We start from the raw sequence: 11458 nt of genomic DNA, 5'->3' as shown, positions 1-11458 counted from the left end.
GAAGACTGGAGAGGAGAGGAAAGGTAAGATATGATTACAGAGCCTAACCAATTTATTATTCCTAACAATATTTTTGATATAAAACATCAAAAATGAGGCAAGCAATGGAAAGTATTTAATCTAATAGTGTACTATGTATTATTAAAGATTGGAGAGGAAGGAGAAGAGAGTGAGAAGGGAAGGTAAAAAAGTAAAAAAGTTATTTGATTTATTTTGCTCCTTTGCACCATATTATTTATATTTGAACTTTGAACTTTCTTCAAACTACAAATCTACCATTCCAGTGTTTTTCTTGCTATACTTTATTTACTTTGCCACCATGGCATTTTTTTGCTTTTACCTCCCTTATCTCACCTCATTTGCTCACATTGTATATAGACTTATTTTTCTACTATATTATTGACTGTATGTTGTTTACTCCATGTGTAACTCTGTGTTGTTGTATGTTGTCGAACTGCTTTGCTTTATCTTGGCCAGGTCGCAATTGTAAATGAGAACTTGTTCTCAACTTGCCTACCTGGTTAAATAAAGGACTTGTTCTCTACTAGCCGACCTGGTTAAATAAAGGACTTGTTCTCAACTTGCCTACCTGGTTAAATAAAGGACTTGTTCTCTACTTGCCTACCTGGTTAAATAAAGGTGAAATAAATAAAAATAAAAAAAGCGAGTGAAGCGATTAGAATGTAGAAGAGTGAGGTGGAAAGAAAGACGAGGCTTCCCTGTTCCATCTATTGCTGTTCACTGGACCCTATGATCACTTGGCTACATAGCTGATGCCTGCTGGACTGTTCATTAATCACGGTCTACATTTTGTTTATTTTGTTTATCTGTCGGCCCCAGTCTCGAACTCAGGCCCTGTGTGTAGTTAACCGACCTGCTCTGCCCATTCATCTCCATTTAACCTGTTGTTGTTGTCTTAGCTGATTAGCTGTTGTTGTCTTACCCGTTGTTGTCTTAGCTAACTCTCCCAATCAACACCAGTGATTTCTTTATGCCTCGCTTTATGTCTCTCTCTGATGTCAATATGCCTTGTATACTGTTGTTTAGGATAGTTATCATTGTTTTATTTTACTGAGGAGCCCCTAGTCCCACTCAACATGCCTCAGATACCTCCAATGTCCCACCTCCCACACATGCGGTGACCTCACCCAGCATAACTAGCACGTCCAGAGATGAAATCTCTCTTATCATCACTCAGTGCCTGGGTTTACCTCCACTGTACCCGCACCCCACCATACCTCTGTCTGTACATTATGCCCTGAATCTATTCTACCACGCCCAGAAATCTGCTCTTTTTATTCTCTGTCCCCAACGCACTAGACGACCAGTTTTGATAGCCTTTAGCCGTACCCTCATCCTACTCCTCCTCTGTTCCTCGGGTGATGTGGAGGCTAACCCAGGCCCTGCGTGTACCCAGGCACTCTCATTTGGTGACTTCTGTAACCGAAAAAGCCTTGGTTTCATGCATGTTAACATCAGACGCCTCCTCCCTAAGTTTGTTTTACTCACTGCTTTAGCACACTCCGCCAACCCTGATGTCCTAGCCGTGTCTGAATCCTGGCTTAGGAAGGCCACCAAACATTCTGAGATTTCCATTTCCAACTACAACATTTTCCATCAAGATAGAACTGCCAAAGGGGGAGGAGTTGCAATCTACTCCAGAGATAGCGTTCTGTCATACTTTCCAGGTCTATGCCAAACAGTTCGAGCTTCTAATTCTAAAAATTAATCTCTCCAGAAATAAGTCTCTCACTGTTGCCGCCTGTTATAGACCCCCCTCAGCTCCCAGCGGTGCCCTGGACACCATATGTGAATTGATTGCCCCCCATCTATCTTCAGAGTTCATTCTGTTAGGTGACCTAAACTGGGATATGCTTAACACCCTGGCAGTCCTACAATCTAAGCTAGATGCCCTCAATCTCACACAAATTATCAAGGAACCCACCAGGTACAACCCTAAATCCGTAAACATGGGCACCCTCATAGATATTATCCTGACCAACTTGTTCTCCAAATACACCTCAGCCACGCTCAAGGTACTAAACGATATCATAACCGCCATCGATAAAAGACAGTACTGTGCAGCCGTCTTCATCGACCTGGCCAAGGCTTTCGACTCTGTCAATCACCTATTCTTACCGGCAGACTCAACAGCCTTGGTTTCTCAAATGACTGCCTCGCCTGGTTTACCAACCACTTCTCAGAGTTCAGTGTGCCAAATCGGAGGGCCTGTTGTCCGAACCTCTGGCAGTCTCTATGGGGGTACCACAGGGTTCAATTCTCGGGCCGACTCTTTTCTCTGTATATATCAACGATGTCGTGCTTGCTGCCGGTAATTCCCTGATCCACCTCTATGCAGACGTATACACCATTCTGTATACATCTGGCCCTTCTTTGGACACTGTGTTAAATAACCTCCAAACGAGCTTCAGTGCCATGCAACACTCCTTCCGTGGCCTACAACTGCTCTTAAACGCTAGTACAACCAAATGCATGCTCTTCAACCGTTCGCTGCCCGCACCCGCACCCATCACTACTGTGGACGGTTCTGACTTAGAATACGCGGACAACTACAAATACCTAGGTGTCTGGTTAGACTGTAAACTCTGCTTCCAGGCTCATATTAAACATCTCCAATCCAAAATGAAATCTAGAATCGGCTTCCTATTTCGCAACAAAGCCTCCTTCACTCACGTCGCATAACATACCCTCGTAAAACTGACTATCCTACTGATCCTTGACTTCGGCGATGTCATTTACAAAATAGCTTTCAATATTCTACTCAGCAAACTGGATGTAGTCGATCACAGTGCCATCCGTTTTGTCACCAAAGCCCCATACACTACCCACCACTGCGACCTGTATGCTCTAGTCGGCTGGCCCTCGCTACATATTCGTCGCCAGACCCACTGGCTCCAGGTCATCTATAAGTCTATGCTAGGTAAAGCTTCACCTTATCTCAGCTCACTGGTCACGATAACAACACCCATCTGTAGCACGCGCTCCAGCAGGTATATCTCACTGGTCATCCCCAAAGCCAACCCTTCCTTTGGCCGCCTTTCCTTCCAGTTCTCTGCTGCCAATGACTGGAACGAATTGCAAAAATCGCTGAAGCTGGAGACTTATATTTCCCTCACTAACTTTAAACATCAGCTATCTGAGCAGCTAACCGATCGCTGCAGCTGTACATAGTCCATCTGTAAATAGCCCATCCAACTACCTACCTCATCCCCATATTGTTATTATTTACTTTTCTGCTCTTTTGCACACCAGTATCTCTACCTTCACATCATCATCTGCTCATCTATCACTCCAGTGTTAATTTGCTAAATTGTAATTACTTCGCTACTATGACCAATTTATTGCCTTACCTCCTCACGCCATTCGCACACACTGTATATAGACTTGATTTTTTTCCTATTTTTTTTATTGACTGTACGCTTGTTTATTCCATGTGTAACTCTGTGTTGTTGTTTGTGTCGTACTGCTTTGCTTTATCTCGGCCAGGTCGCAGTCAACGAGCTTATCTGCTTAAATAAAGGTGAAATAAAAAATTAATACAAAAAGGTCAAGAGAAGGAAAGGGAGAAGGAGAAGGAAAGGAGGAAAGAGAGAAGGAAAGGAGGAAAGAGAAGGAAAGGGAGAAGGAAAGGAGGAAAGAGAAGGAAAGGAGCAAAGGGAGAAGGAAAGGGAGAAGGAAAGGAGGAAAGAGAAGGAAAGGGAGAAGGAAAGGAGGAAAGGGAGAAGGAAAGGAGGAAAGGGAGAAGGAAAGGAGGAAAGAGAAGGAAAGGGAGAAGGAAAGGAGGAAAGGGAGAAGGAAAGGAGGAAAGGGAGAAGGAAAGGAGGAAAGAGAAGGAAAGGAGCAAAGGGAGAAGGAAAGGGAGAAGGAAAGGAGGAAAGAGAAGGAAAGGAGCAAAGGGAGAAGGAAAGGGAGAAGGAAAGGAGGAAAGAGAAGGAAAGGGAGAAGGAAAGGAGGAAAGAGAAGGAAAGGAGCAAAGGGAGAAGGAAAGGGAGAAGGAAAGGAGGAAAGAGAAGGAAAGGAGCAAAGGGAGAAGGAAAGGGAGAAGGAAAGGAGGAAAGAGAAGGAAAGGAGCAAAGGGAGAAGGAAAGGTAAAGAGAAGGAAGATGAGTGAAGAAAAGAGGAGAGAGATTTGGAGGAGGAGGAGGAGGAAGAGGAGGAGGAAGAGGAGGAGAAGGAGGAGGAGGAGAGGAGGAGGAAGAGGAGGAGGAGGAGGAGGAGGAGGAGTTAATAGAGTATGAAGAGCAGACAGAGGAGGTACAATGGATCTTTCCAAGAAACGGAAAACGCCGTTTTAATGACAACCATGATGAGAGAATTATTCGCTCAGGTCGAGACGATAGAATGGTTCACTGCACCTTTTGTAATTCCTCTTTTTCAAATGTTAGCAGGGGAAGAAGAACGGCAGAGGTAGAACATCAACAACAACAACAACAAAAAAGCATAAAGCATCTCTGATTGGCCGTGTTGGTATGCCTTCTGTCACCACATTCTTCAAGAAGGCAGAGCCTTCCCAAGAAGAATATAATTTAGCTGTGCAGGAAGGTGTCTTTGCATACCACACTATACGACGCAATCATAGTTACAGATCTATGGACTGCACAGTACAACTGGCACGGAAGCTTTATGAGCCGAAGTGTACGTGTGCTAGGACAAAATGTGACCCCATAGTGAGTAATGTGTTAGCACCATGGGCTAGGACAAAATGTGACCCCATAGTGAGTAACGTGTTAGCATCATGGGCTAGGACAAAATGTGACCCCATAGTGAGTAACGTGTTAGCACCATGGGCTAGGACAAAATGTGACCCCATAGTGAGTAACGTGTTAGCATCATGGGCTAGGACAAAAATGTGACCCCATAGTGAGTAACGTGTTAGCACCATGTGTAACTACTTCCGTAACACAGAACCTAGTCCAGGTTGAATTTGTGTCCCTGTCCATTGATTTTGTCCAATCATGGACATGTAAAGCTGCTGCCAATAGTAGTCAGATATTGTAATATGTATAATGGCAGCACATCTGTGGAAACAAAACGGTTTGATTTTTGTGGAATTGAAAGGAGAAACAGCAGAGGAAATTGCAGCTGAGATCCTGGTGGTCATCCCAAAAAATGTAACCTTGAAAACAAAGTCGTTGTAACGGTCGTCGTAGTGAATGGACCAAGGCGCAGCGGGTACGTGAATGCTCATGTTTATTTTCCAAAACAAAACAAGAAAACGAACAGACGATAAACAGTCTTGTAGGCAACACACAGCAGTACAAAGAACAACCTCCCACCATTCCCAAAACAAACATAATCCAAATTATAGAACCTTCAATCAGAGGCAACGATAAACAGCTGCCTCCAATTGAAGGCCCCAATCCCAAATACCTAAACATAGAAATAAACACCCTAGAACAGACATAGAAATATACAAACATAGACCAAAACCCCGGAAATCATAAATCAAACACCCCTCTACATAAACACACACTCAAACACATCCTGAACCACATAAAACAAACACCCCCCTGCCACGTCCTGACCAAACAATAATAACAAATAACCCTTTTTCTGGTCAGGATTTGACAGTCGTGTCATTCTCTGCCGACAACACAAATACCAACTTTGGAGGACTGAATGGCCTGGGGAGGGTCAATGTCCATACCCAAGTTAAAAATGCTCTGCAGCGGGAGGTGATTGGCTTAGGTTGTCCTGCCCACATCCTTCATAACGCGGCCAGAACAGCTTTGGATCTGATTCCCCCCGTGATGTTGAGTACCTGCTCACAAAGATATTTTCAAGTCAAAGTAGAAAGTCTGAAGAGCTTTTGTGAGTTTGTTGGCCAGGAGGACCATAACATCTTAGCACACAGCTGGCTGTCCACAGCCGGCTGTCCATGTTTCCCAGCTCTAGAAAGGGTGCTGAAAATGTATGTGCCACTCTGAAGACAAATGCCCTGTTGTCCTGCGAACAATGTTCGAAAATCCACTGACTGAACTTTGGCTGACATTTTGTCCATGAAAACTTGACCGTATTCAGTGACACGATCAAGATGCTTGAAAGCCAGGACCGCTGTGCTGTTGAGTCAGCTGCAATTCTGAGAAACGTTGAGGTAAAAATTGACTGTAAGATGTGATGACAACTTCATTCCGGTTTTGGTCAGAGAACTTCTGAGAGAACTAGATGAAAATAGAGCCATGTCTAAAGAGGCTTTTCTCAAAACATCCCAATCATTCTTCACTACGACTGTGAACTACTTGCAGGGCATTGGGGAAAACACGCAGACAATCTAAAATATTTACATTGTCTCCTGTTTAAAAAGGCAAACTCAGCGTGAAGAGATCCAGAAGACAGCAGCCACACTGCAGGAAAAATGCCCCGATGTGACCATCAATGAGGATGCATTGTTTGACGAGGTTACTGGCCTGCAAGAGTTCCTAAAGGGGGGGGGGATGGAATCGCTTGAAGAACGGAAAACTTCTGGAGACAACGTTTAGTCAGAGATGGAGCACGGTGGTTACCCACTTCAAAGAGAACTACATCGCACACAATAACCTGGCTAGATTAGCCTCTGTTGTCATGTGCTTAGCTGGAAGTAATGCACCAGTCGAGAGAGTGTTCTCCCAAATGAATTATATATATATGGACAGCAGCAAGAAATAGGTTCACTGTTCCTGCCATCAAAGCCATGCTTATTGTGAACACAAACTTCCACCTCCCAGGCCAGGAGTTCATGGAGAAGCTGGCCAAAGACAGAGCCAATCCTATACATCACCATGAAATACAACCGCACAACCAAAAAAAATTTACTTTTCAAAGGCTGAAATATTGGTGATAGTGTAAGTATTGAGTACAACGGAAGAACACAAAAAATTCTCGCTCAGTTGTGGCTTGAACAGCAAAAACTTAAAACAAACAAAGAGAGGAACATTAGGACAATTCAAGCTGGTTTAACAATGGTAAATATACTTGGTTTAACAATGGTAAATATACTTGACATCACTCACCAGTAAGTCATCCATCCTCAACTGCTCCCTCCTGTAGGCGTAGAGGCCAACATTGTTGTCCTGCAGAATGAACGAGTTGGCCACCTGGCCACTTAACCACCACATTCAGCAACCTATCACCTGCACGTTAAGAGCACTAGCGGTTCCCCCTAAATGTGAATTTCGAATAATTTAGACATAACACATTTTTGCTATCATTCTTTTTTTTTTTACATCCGTTATTAGACGGTGGCAACGATGATGATTATGAACAGGGTCTTTTGCCTGCAATGCAGTGAAGAAAACCATATGACAATCATAACGTCTAATGTAACTGGCCCCTCTAACAGTACAACTGGCCCCTCTAACAGCACAACTGGCCCCTCTAACAGTATAACTGGCCCCAGCTTGGCCCCTCTAACAGCACAACTGGCCCCTCTAACAGCACAACTGGCCCCTCTAACAGTACAACTGGCCCCTCTAACAGTACAACTGGCCCCTCTAACAGTACAACTGGCCCCTCTAACAGCACAACTGGCCCCAGCTTGGCCCCTCTAACAGTACAACTGGCCCCAGCTTGGCCCCTCTAACAGTACAACTGGCCCCAGCTTGGCCCCTCTAACAGTACAACTGGCCCCAGCTTGGCCCCTCTAACAGTACAACTGGCCCCAGCTTGGCCCCTCTAACAGTACAACTGGCCCCAGCTTGGCCCCTCTAACAGTACAACTGGCCCCTCTAACAGTACAACTGGCCTCAGCTTGCCCCCCCCCCAGTTGAAATGGTCTAGAACCGCCACTGATTAAGAGTGGAAGCCTTTTCTGTTCACATAGTTAGAACTCGTTTTGGGATGGTGCTTTTATGGCGATGTGGATGTAGTCTACTGCTCCGTTCATATTTAGGAAACTATTAATGGCGAAGAAACTCCTCTTGATTACAACCTGTTGTGAGACGGTGTAAATGGTATGATACTGTTCGTTTTGCTGATAATTTCATCCAAAACATTGGATCATCGAGGGATGTGAGATGCCAAAAACCCGAGGGTGGCAAGCGTTTTGATGTGTGTGTGGTTGTACAACTGACTAGGTATCCCCCCCCTTTGCCCTTCCCTTTCCAGAATGGCATGTGTTTGCCTTTCTAAAGTACTGTAGGTCTTTCATCCTCGCCAAAATCCTTTAAGATTGGTTTTGGGAAACGATATCTGATGAGCCGAAATGTTCTTTCTGAAAAGAAAAATCCCACCTGTCTCTAATTCCAAAGGTTTCAAGTTTGAATCCAGTAATATAAAGTTGTTTTTATATATATCTTTTTTAAGCCTATCCCAAACCTTAACCATTGAGTTAATGCCTAACCATAAGAATTCAGAGTTAAGACCTAAACTTAACCCTGACCATAAGAATTCAAAGTTAAGACCTAAACTTAACCCTGACCATAACAATTCAGAGTTAAGACCTAAACTTAACCCTGACCATAACAATTCAGAGTTAAGACCTAAACTTAATCCTGACCATAACAATTCAGAGTTAAGGCCTGAAATGTACATTAAACACGTTTGGAGCAACTTTTGAGAAACATGAATTTGAGACTGAGAGAGCTGGTTGGGATTATTACTGTAACAAATCACTGATGTGATCAAATTATTTGATATAGCCTGTCAAGATACAGTTGCATGAATGTCTCTCACAATCTCTCTCTCACACAATATTTCTCTCAGACAATCTCTCACAATCTCTCTCTCAGACAATCTCTCACAACGTCTCTCTCACAATCTCTCTCACACAATCTCTGTCTCACACAATCTCTCCCACTCTCTCTCCTTTCACAAAGCATAAAGTTCTCTCTCTCTCCTTTCACACCACACATCCCACTACCCCCCCCTCTCCCTCTCTTTTTGCATTGTACATACTGTATCTCTCAGCATTTCTCTCTGAAAATACATGACAACAAAGTAATTACTGTCAATGTGGCGTGAAAAGATCCAGTATGTTTGTTTATTTCAGGTGAAGACTTGAATGTGGATCCTCAGAGGTGGAGACTTTATGCATCTATAGTTGAAGTCGGAAGTTTACATACACTTAGATTGGAGTCACTAAAACTCGTTTTTCAACCGCAACAAATTTCTTGTTAACAAACTATAGTTTTGGCAAGTCGGTTAGGACATCTACTTTGTGCATGACACAAGTCATTTTTCCAACAATTGTTTACAGACAGATTATTTCAGTTATAAATCACTGTATCACAATTCCAGTGGGTCAGAAGTTTACATACACTAAGTTGACTGTGCCTTTAAACAGCTTGAAAAATTCCCAAAAATGATGTCATGGCTTTAGAAGCTTCTGATAGGCTAATTGACATAATTTGAGTCAATTGGAGGTGTACCTGTGGATGTATTTCAAGGCCTACCTTCAAACTCAGTGCCTCTTTGCTTAACATCATGGGAAAATCAAAAGAAATCAGCCAAGACCTCCCCCTAAAAATTGTAGACCTCCACAAGTCTGGTTCATCCTTGGGAGCAATTTCCAAATGCCTGAATGTACCACATTCATCTGTATAAACAATAGTACGCAAGTATAAACACCATGGGACTATGCAGTCGTCATACCGCTCAGGAAGGAGACGCGTTCTGTCTCCTAGAGATGAACGTACTTTGGTGCGAAAAGTGCAAATCAATCCCAGAACAGCAGCAAAGGACCTTGTGAAGATGCTGGAGGAAACAGGTACAAAAGTGTCTATATCCACAGTAAAACGAGTCCTATATCGACATAACCTGAAAGGTTTGAAGTGATTGTGTTTAGCTGTGTTGTTGGCTAGCTCCTCTGAACAACAGTGTCCTGACGAGAGAGCACATTTTCTATGCCAGGTGCAATCACACCTCATTAGCTCATTGTTATGGATGTATAAATAAATGTCACTAGAAAACAGCTTAAACAAACGCAAGTGTAGCTACTTTGCTGTTAGTCTGGCTGCACTGTTTGACGTGACTGTAAATTAGCCATAGTTGGCTAGCTAGCTAGCAAGGTAGGTAAGTTGACCAGACGTCCCCGTTTTCCAGGGACAGTCCCCGTTTTTGGTGGCCTGTCCCCGGCAATGTTAAAAAAAAACAGACCGCAAAGTGAAATAATATTTTACGTAGAAAGAAAAAAAGCCGTGCAGCAGAGCCTACCGGTTGACATCTCAATAGCGTTGTATATTGTTTTGGCCAACAGATGGGGGCTGGTTGCTTTAGCAACTTCATTCACTCTTCTTCTTCTTCTTCTACTAACTACTTCCTGCTGTGTACGACTTGGCCGGAAGCGAAGTGAATCCACAACATCACCACACACCTCTTTTCAAGCCAGGTAAAGTTACACTCGTTTGAGATACTAGCTAGTGATGTTCTAATGTCACAATGCATTATATAGATAGATGATCTATAAGGTTTTAAATTAGGTTATGCTCGCTAATGTTAGCTATGTAGACTAAGTTACAATGTTGACTAATTTTACTGTCACGGTAGCTATTAGGTTAAAAAAAACATTCACATGTAAACATGCAGTGGACGGTGCTATTTTAAAAAATATGATTATATTAAATGAATGCACAATTAATTATGATAATATTTATTTTGTAGATTACAATTTTTAATGGTTTAGCATTATAATAAGTAGTGTGAAAATATATTTACAAATGTATATGGATAACATTAGCATAATGTTTTCTGTTAGAGAGTGGAGAGGAAGGAGAGCTGGAAGACTGGAGAGAAAGGAGAGGAAAGGTAAAGATATGATTACAGAGCCTAACCAATTTATTATTCCTAACAATATTTTTGATATAAAACATCAAAAATGAGGCAAGCAATGGAAAGTATTTAATCTAATAGTGTACTATGTATTATTAAAGATTGGAGAAGGAAGGAGAAGAGAGTGAGAAGGGAAGGTCAAAAAGTTAAGTGAGTGAAGCGATTAGAATGTAGAAGAGTGAGGTGGAAAGAAAGACGAGGCTTCCCTGTTCCATCTATTGCTGTTCACTGGACCCTATGATCACTTGGCTACATAGCTGATGCCTGCTGGACTGTTCATTAATCACGGTCTACATTTTTGTTTATTTTGTTTATCTGTCGGCCCCAGTCTCGAACTCAGGCCCTGTGTGTAGTTAACCGACCTGCTCTGCCCATTCATCTCCATTTTACCTGTTGTTGTTGTCTTAGCTGATTAGCTGTTGTTGTCTTACCCGTTGTTTTCTTAGCTAGCTCTCCCAATCAACACCTGTGATTTCTTTATGCCTCGCTTTATGTCTCTCTCTGATGTCAATATGCCTTGTATACTGTTGTTTAGGATAGTTATCATTGTTTTATTTTACTGAGGAGCCCCTAGTCCCACTCAACATGCCTCAGATACCTCCAATGTCCCACCTCCCACACATGCGGTGACCTCACCCAGCATAACTAGCACGTCCAGAGATGAAATCTCTCTTATCATCACTCAGTGCCTGGG

At 42.9% G+C, this 11458-nt stretch overlaps 1 long non-coding RNA gene across 1 annotated transcript; it reads left to right on the top strand.

The window, feature by feature from the left end:
• Window positions 1-10237: 10237 nt before the first annotated feature.
• On the top strand, window positions 10238-10869 carry LOC115184048 (uncharacterized). The gene is made up of 2 exons (XR_003874173.1): window positions 10238-10324; window positions 10691-10869. It is a non-coding gene; the product is annotated as an uncharacterized LOC115184048 (long non-coding RNA).
• Window positions 10870-11458: the final 589 nt, after the last annotated feature.

Source organism: Salmo trutta, unplaced genomic scaffold (assembly GCF_901001165.1).
Source record: "Salmo trutta unplaced genomic scaffold, fSalTru1.1, whole genome shotgun sequence".
Classification (NCBI taxonomy): domain Eukaryota; kingdom Metazoa; phylum Chordata; class Actinopteri; order Salmoniformes; family Salmonidae; genus Salmo; species Salmo trutta.
The sequence above is the reverse complement of the archived record's forward strand: the minus strand, read 5'-3'. Positions and strand labels throughout refer to the sequence as shown.